Source organism: Vombatus ursinus, unplaced genomic scaffold (genome assembly GCF_900497805.2).
Source record: "Vombatus ursinus unplaced genomic scaffold, bare-nosed wombat genome assembly UNPS02010461.1, whole genome shotgun sequence".
Classification (NCBI taxonomy): Eukaryota; Metazoa; Chordata; class Mammalia; order Diprotodontia; family Vombatidae; genus Vombatus; species Vombatus ursinus.
In genome coordinates this window covers 7160849-7172353 of record NW_020950239.1, presented here as the reverse complement: position 1 = coordinate 7172353, position 11505 = coordinate 7160849, and positions in this window count along the sequence as shown.

The window sequence follows — 11505 nt, the reverse complement described above, 5'->3', positions numbered from 1 at the left end:
TGGGGAAGAAGATGACATGTAGAGGAACAAACACTTCAATCACGTCCCTCTCCCCAGATTATTACATTAGAGACGTCAGGGAATTTCACGTTGGGTGAGGTCAGGGAATTCTGTGTGACTCTTTCCCTGAGTCTTCCCTTTCCCAGTTATTGCTCTTTCCCTCCTCAGGTCATCTTGTACAGTTACCTGTGTACACATTACATTCTGTATATATAATACAACAGCATTATAGTCCTTGAGAATAGGAAGGATTTTTTTTTTTTTTTTGGTCTTTGTATGCTTCTTGCATTAACAAGCACTTGGTTTGATAGAATTGATTCATGGATAATGTGCTTTATCTTGTTTATTTCAACTGTTCATCTTTCCATTGCCCTTAAAGTTTTGATTTTTCCAATACTGTAGTTCTGTTAGATTTGTAGCCATAGTGGGAGAGCACTATGCACAAAAAGATGGACTTTTGTGTCAGTGAGCTGTTTGAGATCATTAGCATATAGCTCACTTCTACGTAGCACTTTATGGTTTAGGAAATGTTTTGCCCAGAACAATAATTTATAGGTAGCATTAATATAATTGCCCCCCTTTTATAAATGAAGAAACTGAGACTTGGAGAGGTGAATTAAATTTCCTAGAGCCACAGAGATTGCCTGGTTCCAAATTCAAATCCATTAAATTATATTGTCTTCCTTTGAAGGCACTTCACGATTTCCCAAATGTAATTCGGCCTTATTTTCTGTTCAATTTTGAACAAAACTTAAGTCTTTGAAGAGAAAAGGGACATCCAGGCCCTCCCACACCCAAATATTTGGGTCACCTTTGCCACATACGTATTCTACATCTGTGTCTCATTGCCATTGGACTCTACTCTTTCAAAGGACATTTGTATTTAAGGGAAAATGTGTCCTCACATTTGGCAACTCCAATGCTTGCTACGCCATCTCAGTGAATGTCTTTGCCAAGAGCTGATTGTGTTTACTGACTAATTATTAATGGGAAGTATGCTTGTGAGGGGATGGGAAATGGGTGGGTGGGTTGGAGCTCTATGAGTGTTTAAGAGAACCTGAGAGTAGCCCCACTTCTCTAGAGACCCAAGACAGAAGCACAAGTGTTCAAGGTGAGGTAGTGCGCATAGGTTTTAAGATGTAAGGAACTTGGTACGTCAAAGGTTTGCAACAGTTAAAGTTTGCTTCAGGGGTTGTGAACATCATTTTAGAGGGCATCTGACAGGCCAATTACTAACCCATGAGCGTGGAGGACCAACATGACCTTTGTATTCTTCTAATGAATTGAAAAAATTTTAATTTCTTTATTTTTTTTTTTTTGTGGTCATGCTAAAGAGTTAGCAAAAAGTTACCCAACTCCTGTGAGTTTGCTTTAGAACAATTTTTCAGTGAGTAATTTCTCCTTCAACTACACATGTTCCTTTTATAAACTTGGGTTGTTCTGACAACTAGATGGGTTAATGCATTCTTAAGAAATAGTCTTATAATTTTCCAGCCATTAGCTAATCAGCACTTTGAAAAAAATACTCATTTTAGAGTGCCTTTTGAGCACAAGAAACTGCTTATTTCATGGGCAGCATTTTAACCATAATGCTTGAAAAGGAAAAAAAAAGCAAAATCAGACAGTATGTTATTATTTGTCATTTGCTATTGTTTAACTTATTTTGAATTTACTATTTAAATTAATTTTTCTCCCAAAAGGAAAGTTGGCAAAAATTGATTTTGTTGCTTGGGAATCATATAAAGGGGATATATTATATGGTTGTGGAGGAACTACAAAATGGTATGGGTGTTTGCGAAATGTATTGCATAAAAACAGGCCCCCAAATGGTCATATATAACTACACAATTCTACTATTAAGATTATAGCTGAAGGAAGCCCCTCACTAGAAAACAGCATCTATGTCTGCTTACATATGCATAGTAGCCTTATTGATCAGAACAAAAGCATTGTCACAAGTCAAGTCCCCAACAACTTGTAAGTGAATGGCTCAGTGGTGGTATATAAATGGAATGGAATATTTTTGTGCTATAAGGAATTATAAATATAAAGAATTAGAAGAAATATGTGGACTTGTGAGGCCATTTGGCATAGTGGAAAGAGTTGGCTTCAGAGTCAGGTAAGGCCTGGGTTCAAATCCTATTTGGTTGAGATTGAGAGATTGGTTGACCCAGAGCTGGTCATTTAATCTCTCAGTTTCCCCAGGCCACTTTCTTTTTCTTTTTTTTTTTGTTAGGCAATTGAGGTTATGTGACTTGCCCAGGGTCACACAGCTATTAAGTGTCAAGTGTTTGGTCTGAGGCTGGATTTGAACTCAGGTCCTCCTGACTCCAGAGTCTGTGCTCTGTCCACTGTGCCACCTAGCTGCCCCCAGGCCACTTTCTAAGACTACAAATTTCAGAGTAGGAGCCAATCTACATTGGTAGAGGGAGTCTGCACACTGGGAGTCCCTGATTCCAATGAAATCAAAGTCTAATTTTTTTAAGTGAAAATCTTTATCAAATGATGAAAGGAAAAGAAAGCAAAATCTGTAGAACTGTGTATGTGTGTGTGTGTGTGTGTGTGTGTGTGTGTGTTTGGTACAACTACATAAAAGAAGATAACATTGAAAAGTAACAAAACTCATGCTAAATATAATATAGGATTTTAGACTTCTCTTAAAGTAAAAGCTCGTAGTCTTTCTTTTTTTTTTAAACTAATGGGTAAATTACAAAAGTTCATTGGTTGCATGATTATTCACAATATATTTATATTGTTTCACTTAATAGTTCAGGCAAATCATTTTCTTTGGGTTTTGGTCTGTCCAAACCAAGTTTGTTCATTAAAAAACAGTAATTACAAATTAATTTGGTATTTGATTGAACTTTAGTCTTCATGTGTAACACCTTCAATAGCTTTTCTCACAAAGGCTATAGATCATTACCACATCTTAATATACAGTATTTTTTAAAATACAATAAGATAACAGACTCTTGAATAGTATTATTTTAGCTATGTTTCAGTGAAAAGTTTGTGAAGGGATTCTTGGTTTTACTAACATTCTGCGGAGGTAAAGGAAAAGGGCTGAGGGAACTTTTTTTTTTAAAGAAGTAAGTTGGATCTTTATATTGAACATGAAAACAATCCTCAAAAATACAAATTAATTGATATTTTCAGAATCCTGAATGGTAGTGATGGTGTATAGGTCCTGGAAACCTCTTCCCAATTTCTTTGAACTCTGGGGTCTGCCCAGGACATCAAGCCATTCCAGTAATCCTCTCAGCTGGACTTTCATTATGGCCTATGCCCAGTCTCCTAATTCTGTTACCTAGCCCAGCCCTTACTGTAATCTGTTACATCTGGGTAGCGCCTGGCTACTTCCCACCCTTGATTCCTTCTAGACCCCACTCTCATGGTCCAGGAAAGGGTCCTTCTCTGTTACCTCCCAGTGATCCCAGCCTACTGGCCACTCCTAGATCCTTCCCACAGTCTTTCTGTATATAATGTCCATCTTGCCTCCTCATTAAATTGCTCAGATTCCTTAAGAGTCTGGTCAATATGGCAGATTCTTAAAATCATGCCCACCTTGATTGGTGTTTTAATAAACCTTGTCTTTGGCTGAAAGAAGACTTGAGTCAAATTTTTTTGAGGCAGGACCTGTGCCATTATTTCAGGGTCTCAGTACCCCTAAACATCAACATTTAGACTAGACAAAAATCTAGTGATTCCTCAGTTCTAAGGTGAGCAAAGTCAGCAGTTGTAGTGATGATTAAATGTGATTTTTGCTAAATTTTTTCTCACAGCTGATATATTGTAAATGATAATTCGTTTCTGTTTTATTGTTTGTTACAACTGATAAATGGGGCAGCTAGGTGGTACAGTGGATAGAGCGTTGTACTTAGAATCAGGAAGACTTCTCTTCGTGAGTTCAAATCTGCCCTCAGAAGCTTAACTAGCTGTGTGACCCTGGGCAAGTCACTTAACCCTGTTTGCCTCAGTTCCTTATCTGTCAAATAAGGTGGAGGAGGAAATGGCAAACCACTTCAGTATCTTGGCCAAGAAAACCCCAAATGGGATCACAAAGAGTTGGACATAACTGAAACAATTGAACAATAACAGTTAATAAGGAATATAGTCAATAACTATGATGTTAATTTGTCCCTACAAAATTGAGGGCAGGATATTGATGTCAAGAGATAGATAGATGTCATAGAGATAATGGGAAAAGAGAGTTCTCCATTTTATTAAATAATTAGCAAACTGGGGTGATCACAGCTTATGAGAGAGATGCTACAGCTTTAGCAATCCATATGAATATACCAGAACTTACTTCCTTGTTTATCTTAGAAATCAGGATAAGAATGAATTTTTAAAAGGAGCTAGTAACAGACAGAGAAAGAAGGGACCACCCCACCTAGGCTACACATGGAATGGTCAATCCTAAAAGTTCATTGCAATTTAATTATATTTTTATATTATCTGTAAAGATAAGATCTTTGTGTACTACATCTAACAGATTCAGTAATTTTAGCAAAATAGACAAGACTGTTGAATTCAGTAAAACAACTAGGTCTTCTTTCTACTGTCTTCCCTGCTTGCTTAATCTTTCTTTTTCTGCTTTCGTATTTCCTTCCTTCCTTCCCTCTCTGGTCTTCCTTTTCCTCTTTCTCTTCTGACATCAAATAACTGACTTGACTGTATGTTTCAATTTTCTCTGATAAAGCCCCTAGTTTGCTTCACAATTGAATTCAGATGTCACCTCCTATTTGAGGTGATGCCATTCTACTTGAAAGGGCCCCTCCTTAACTGCCTTGTAATTACTTCTGTATATATTTATATGAGTATGTATTGTCTCCCCAATAGAATGGAAGCACACTGAAGGTACGGACAATTTAAAATGTCCCCAGTTATCAGATATCAAATATCAGGCCTCAGAAACTTACTAGCCATGTGACCCTAGACAAATCACTTAACCCTGTTTGCCTCAGTCGCTTGTCTGTAAAAATGAGCTAGAGAAGGAAATGGCAAACCACTCCAGTATCTTTGCCAAGACTACCCCCAAAATGGGGTCACAAAGAATCAGGCATGACTGAAATGACTGAACTACAACAGAAACAGTAAATAATATAGCCAACCACTTTGATGTTAACTTATAACTAGAAAATTGAGGGTGGGGGGTCATTGATGTCAAGAGATAGAGAAACAAATGTAATGAGAGAAGAGGCTTCTCTGTTTTGTTAAGTAATTAACAAACTGAAGTGGTACAGTCAATAGAATGCTAGGTCTGGAGTCAGGAAGAGCTAAGTTCAAATCCAGCTTTAGACATTTACTAGCTATGTGGCCCTGGGCAAATCATTTAACTCCTCTCATACTATTTTCTAATCTGTAAAGTGGGAAATAATAATAGGTCCTATCTCCCAAGATTGATGTGAGGATTAAAAGAGATAATATCTATAAATGTTCAGCACAGTACCTGGCACATAGTAGGCACTTAATAAATGCTTGTTTCCTTCCTTCCTTCCTTCCACAAATAGCTACTAAATAAATGGTTGGTCATTGATTTGTAGATGTAGATAAAAGTGAAAGAAAAAAATACCTGGTGTATTTCACTTCAATTCCATTCGAGTCAGTAACATTTATTAAGTCCTTACTGTGGGTCAGGCATTGTGCTAGGCACTGGAGATAGAAAGAGAAAAAAGGACATAGTCCCTAACCTCAGAAAGCTTCCATTCTATTATTCTAAAATTCTATCATTCTAAAAAATCATTCTATTATGTAACTTTGTGATAGTTCAGAATTACTCAGGTATCTATCTGTCTATATGCTTTAAAGTTACTACATATTGATATAAAGTTTTTGTTTGGGCCCAGATCAAGTTATTTGGCTGTTTAGCCTAATTATGTCATTGAAACAACATAGGAAGAGAGTACACAGGGGCTAAATTTGTAACACCAACCACCCTCAAATAGTTAGAAGAATCATTACTTCAAAGATCTGAGATGGTACATAGGGTAGGGCAGAGACACAGGAGATAGGAGCCCCATTGTGGCTAAGTTCCCAATCTCTGGGTTTGATTGTTCTTCAATCATAATGTCCTGAGGTGAAAACTCATTCTTAACTCTCTTCATGACATTTTTCTCAGGCATGTTCACTAATGTTTGTCAGCTTCCTGGTCTTATCTTTTCTTATCAGCACTTCCTGGCTTTACTGGCAAACATGAACATTCTTTGTAAGTTAGATCTTTTACCTCCAAAACTGGATTTTTTTAAACTAGATAAAAACATTTGCAGGGAGAGCATCCTCATTTCCTTTTCTTTATTTCTTAATGTTTTCTGGGGAGGAGGGAGGTGTTTTGTTAAATTTTGGCAATTTTCTTCTTATATTCTGAGAACGCGATGTTGTTGCTACATCAGTTATGTCAGTAACCATTCAAGAAATATTCTTAACAGATAGAAGTATGTGGCCAGCTTTAAGACTTCTTAATTAATGTCTTCTAGTAATCTTCAAAAAAATTTTCAAAGAAAATATATGAGACTAGAGGCTCATAGAAGAGCTGACAGAGATAGAAGGCAAAATATTTTCAGAGATGAGACACTGAGTCCAAAGAGGAATTGAATCCACATCCTCCAATTCCAAACCCACACTTTTTTCATTGATGCTCAATACTTGTGTGACCTGAGGCCCAGGGACACTCATTAACTTGCCCTTGCTCATATAGGTAGTAAGTGGCATGACCATGGTTTAAAACAATATCTCTTTGGACAAGTGTCCCTGGGCCTCAGGTCCCATGGGTACCAAGCATGAATTGAATGTGAGCATAGGCCTGGGAGTGAGAGACTCAGGGTTCAAGCTCTCATTTGTTACTTGGGAAATTATCACTGGGGAATAATCAAATGCAAAGATCGAGAACTCTGTCCAGAAAATATCCAAAACACCATGCATCCTCATTTCAGATAGCTAGATAGATAGAGACAGATTTATAATAGACAGATGGGATAGATGAATGGATAGGTGGAGAGAGAGAAATAGAGAGATAGTATATAGATGAAAGAGAGAGAGGGAGACAGAGAGAGAAAGAGAGAGAGAGAGAGAGAGAGAGAGAGAGAGAGAGAGAGAGAAAGAGAGAGAGAGGGAGAGCATTTATTAAATACTGTGTATTAGGTACTTCAGTAAGCACTAGGTACATAAATTGGGATGTTTGGGTTGGGACTAGCATTTCTGGTGCAAAGGCTTGCTGAGCCCTTTTCTGGGCTGCTCATCTATCTTTGTGTTCATCTGATTCACTCAACTCTCACCTGTGTATCCAAGAAATTGTAGTGTGCATAGCCACCACACCCTGGCAAATCGTCTTGGCAGACTGGCTAAACCAGGTTGAGGGTAACTGACAAGCCTCAAGCCCATCAGTGAGTTAGGGTGATATCTACCCCAAGCATGTGAAGACTTTCCCCAGCAGAATGGGCAGAAGAAAATGATTTGTTCTAAAGGCCATAAGGCAGCTGAAGTAGGTGCTGTGGAGATCGAAGAGCTTGGTCAGACATCAAAGACACCAAGATCATCCACTGTATCTTGGGCCATCACCAGTCATCTTGACTTTTGTCCTCCCACTGGACTTCGATGATACAGGAAAAGGGAGTGAGGCTGATGACTTTGTGCCTCACTTAAATCCAATTCAAGTCACCACCGGTGATATCATTGATCCTCTTTAAAAATGAAGGACAAACAACAAAGGTATACAAATACAAGCAAGGAAGGCAATGTCTGTCCTCAAGAAGGCTGTGTCCCAGGGGGCAGCTAGGTGGCATAATGGATAGAACACCAGCCCTGGAGTCAGGAGGACCTGAGTTCAAATCCAGTTTCAGATGATATACTTGGCACTTACTAGCTGTGTGACCCTGGGCAAGTCACTTAACCCCAATTGCCTTGCCAAAAATAAAAAAGAAGGGTCCATCCTATTTTAATAGAAGATGGTACAGAAAGGGGAGTTAGGGGAAGGGTACTACTTATAAAGATAGCCAGGAAGTAAAGTGTAGAACTAATCGCATGTAAGACAAGGCAAACTATCATTTATCAAAGATGGACACAACTCTTGAGGCAAAGTCCAAGGATTCAATAGGGACAGATAAAAATGATGGCTGGAGTGTGCAGAAAGCATATCATGAAGATGTCTAGGAAATGGGGTGGAGGTGCAGTTCTAGGCTAGATAAAGCAAGACCTCACCTATCAAGGCCCAAAATTTCAAGAGTGGAGATCTTTTAAATAGGATATTCACAGTTTTTCTATCACAAGGTACCCAAGGAAAATCATACTATTCTTAAAATGCATGTCTTGATCCTCAGTTCGAAGGATTACAATTATACGACTGACACAATACCGCATACTTATAGATAGTTTGCTATTGTGAGCTTTGCGCAGAGAGAGAGAAGTTATCAATCTCTAGATGACCTTTAGTAGTGATGGCTACTTTTACTAGTCCCTTGCCCTGGTCAGTCTCAAAACCTGGGAGTATATAATAGCTCCAACAGGAGTTTGCTCTAGGCCAGGGGTGGGGAACCTGCAGCCTCGAGGCCACATATGGCCCTCTAGATCCTCAGTTGTGGCCCTTTTACTGAAACCAAACTTCACAGAACAAATCCCCTTAATAAAAGGATTTATTCTTTAAAACTTTGACTCAGCCTCACCCAAGGAACTAGAAGGCCACATATGGCCTCCAGGTCACAGGTTCCCCACCCCTGCACTAGACCAGTTGAGATTTCTGTTTTAGCTAAGGGACCCGCCCTCTTTCAGGTGAAGATATGGTGTGACTTAAATCAGGTCCCTAGTAAATAAAGGACTGGACTTGGAATTAGGAATATCTAAGTCCAAATACTGCCTCAGACACTTGTTAAATAATGTGACCCAAGATAAGTAACATGACCTCAGTTAGCCTCAGTTTCTTTACCTTTAAAATGAGAGGGTTGTGGGACAGCTAGTTGGTGCAGTGGATAGAGCACTGGCCCTGGATTCAGAAGGACCTGAGTTCAAATCCGGCTTTAGACACATAACACTTATTAGCTGTGTGACCCCAGGCAAGTCACTTAACCCCACTGCTTAACCAAAAAACAAAACAAAGCAAAAAAACAAAACAAAAAAAAAAACAAAGCAAAAAAAGATGAGGGGGTTGGATTAACTGACCTCTAAGTTCCCTCCCAGCTTTAAATCTATGATCCAAGAACCACATACCTGGTTTGAGCACATTCAGACCAAGATCGTGCTTTCCCTCCCCCCGGGGATCAAGCCCTGGACATTCTCCAAGCCTTGGGCAATATGTGATAGTCTGAAGAAGCTATGACACCCAGTCTATATTTTTCCTGAGCTCCTTCACTCAATTACACCTCACTCTTCCCAATTGCTCCTCCTTACCTCCCAACTTCCAATTGTGGGTAGAAATCCCTAACTCCCATCACTTATGTTTTCAGAAGCGATTCTACCCTAGCTAGTCCTCTGCCACTACTTACAAGTTCATGAAAGGCTCTTAAATTCTTTGAAACCTTCCCCATCTAAACTATGGTTGAGTCATCTTAAGACTAAAACCACCTCTAAGCAATTTTCTCATTTCCTTTTATATATTTCCTGAAATACATGTACCATTCATCTAGATTCTGTCTTCAGACAACCACAGCCATGGGGAACAAATGAAGCCAGTAGACATTTAAAAATGATATTGTATCTTGAGCAAGTTTGATTTTAAATTCAGCCCTGATCCCAAAATATTTTCAGTGGTAGATACCTGGCCATAAAACAATCTTTTTTTTTCTTCTTCACCAGATTCAAGGAGAAACAAATATATATGATGGACCATTTCATGCTATGTAAAAAAAAAAAACCAGCATCTTGAACATAAATCCAAATGGGCAATAACTGAAGTTGGTCATTGATTACAGATCTAGAAAATAGCTATGAAATTGTCCATTTCATCTATGACAAAGAGGCTATTCATGGTCATGGGTTGCATAGTAGATATCCACAGTAAATAATGAATTACCCTCTGAGTCTCTTGAGACCCCCCATTCTATTCCCAGTCCTGCTCCAAACTCTAAGACTTTAGTAAATTCACTTGATTTCTCTGGGCCTTAATTAACTCATCAATAAAAAGTTTGACTGGAATCCTAAGGCTCCTTTCTGCTCCAATATTGCACATGTTATCATTGTGATCCTACAAATTACCACAATAAAATGGTGGGCAGTTTTAAAAATCCAAGGGACAAAGAAAATGAAGAAAATTGGATTAATTTTTGTTCATTTTCATCTACTCAGATGGCGTCTATGGCCCATGATAATTTGGCTGCTATAGATCATCATGTTATGGCTATTCAAAGACAACAGTGGGGGCAGCTAGGTGGCACAGTGGATAGAGCATCAGCCCTGAAGTCAGGAGGACCTGAGTTCAAATCCAGCCTCAGACCAAACACTTGACATGTACTAGTTGTGTGACCTTGGGCAAGTCACTTAACCCCAATTGCCTTACTGAAAACAAACAAACAAAAAAAAGAACAAAGACAACAGTGAATTCACTTCATGCGCTACAGAAATTATTAAACAAAAAGGATTGTTTTCTTTCTGTCCTCTGTTACCCTTATGGGTGATAGTCCTTAGGAAGTGAGTGGCTTTCCCCACCCACACTTGCTCAGCTAGGTATTACAGGAAGCAACCCTGGAGAATTTGAATATCCTTGCCCATTTGAACCCAGAGAAACTTGATGATACACGAGGAATAATTCGGTCAAAATTGAGATTGTTTGTCAAGGTTCTAGACATCTGTGCGTGCCTAGGCAAAAGACAAACCAACCAGGTGCCAGAGGGAAAAGGCATGTCAGGCTTTGGAGTCACAATGGTTCAACTTAGTATCTCCTTCAGGTGACTGAGACTCAGTTGGAAATGATAGGAACAAAGTATTTCTGATCTCTATATGGACTAAGGTCAGAAGTTGGCAGGAATTATAAGACAGGAAGATACCAATTCCTGAGAGGGGTCCCTTTTATGTTACTGACCAAGGACAACTGAATTTCCCACTAAGTCGAAGAAATCCTGGCACGGTCTCCTCAGAGACATAATAGGGTCAGGTTATGAGGACTTTGCTCTGGGACAGCATGTGTTACTGAAAATCATAGGAATGCTTAGCTTCAAGAGGAAATTCTTCCTGGCATAAGGAGTTCCCTGTACCAATGCAGAACAGCATCTGCTCTGCAATTTATAGTCTTAGAAAATCGCCTGGGGCAGGGATAAGTTAGCTTACTTGTCCAGGATGTTAGCAGGTGGTATGTGTCAGGAGAAGGACTTGAATCCAGGGTTTTTTCCTCCTAAACCATCTTCCTATCCATTATGCCAGGCTGCCTCACACCATAGAAGAGACACACCATGAGGAATTCTGACCTCTATGTTAACTGGCCTTGTCTTCAGCTGACACTTTGACAATGAGTTCGGTTCTCTCTCTGTCTCTCTGTATCTCTGAGTGTGTGTCTCTTTGTCTCTCTTTGTCTCTGTTTCTGTC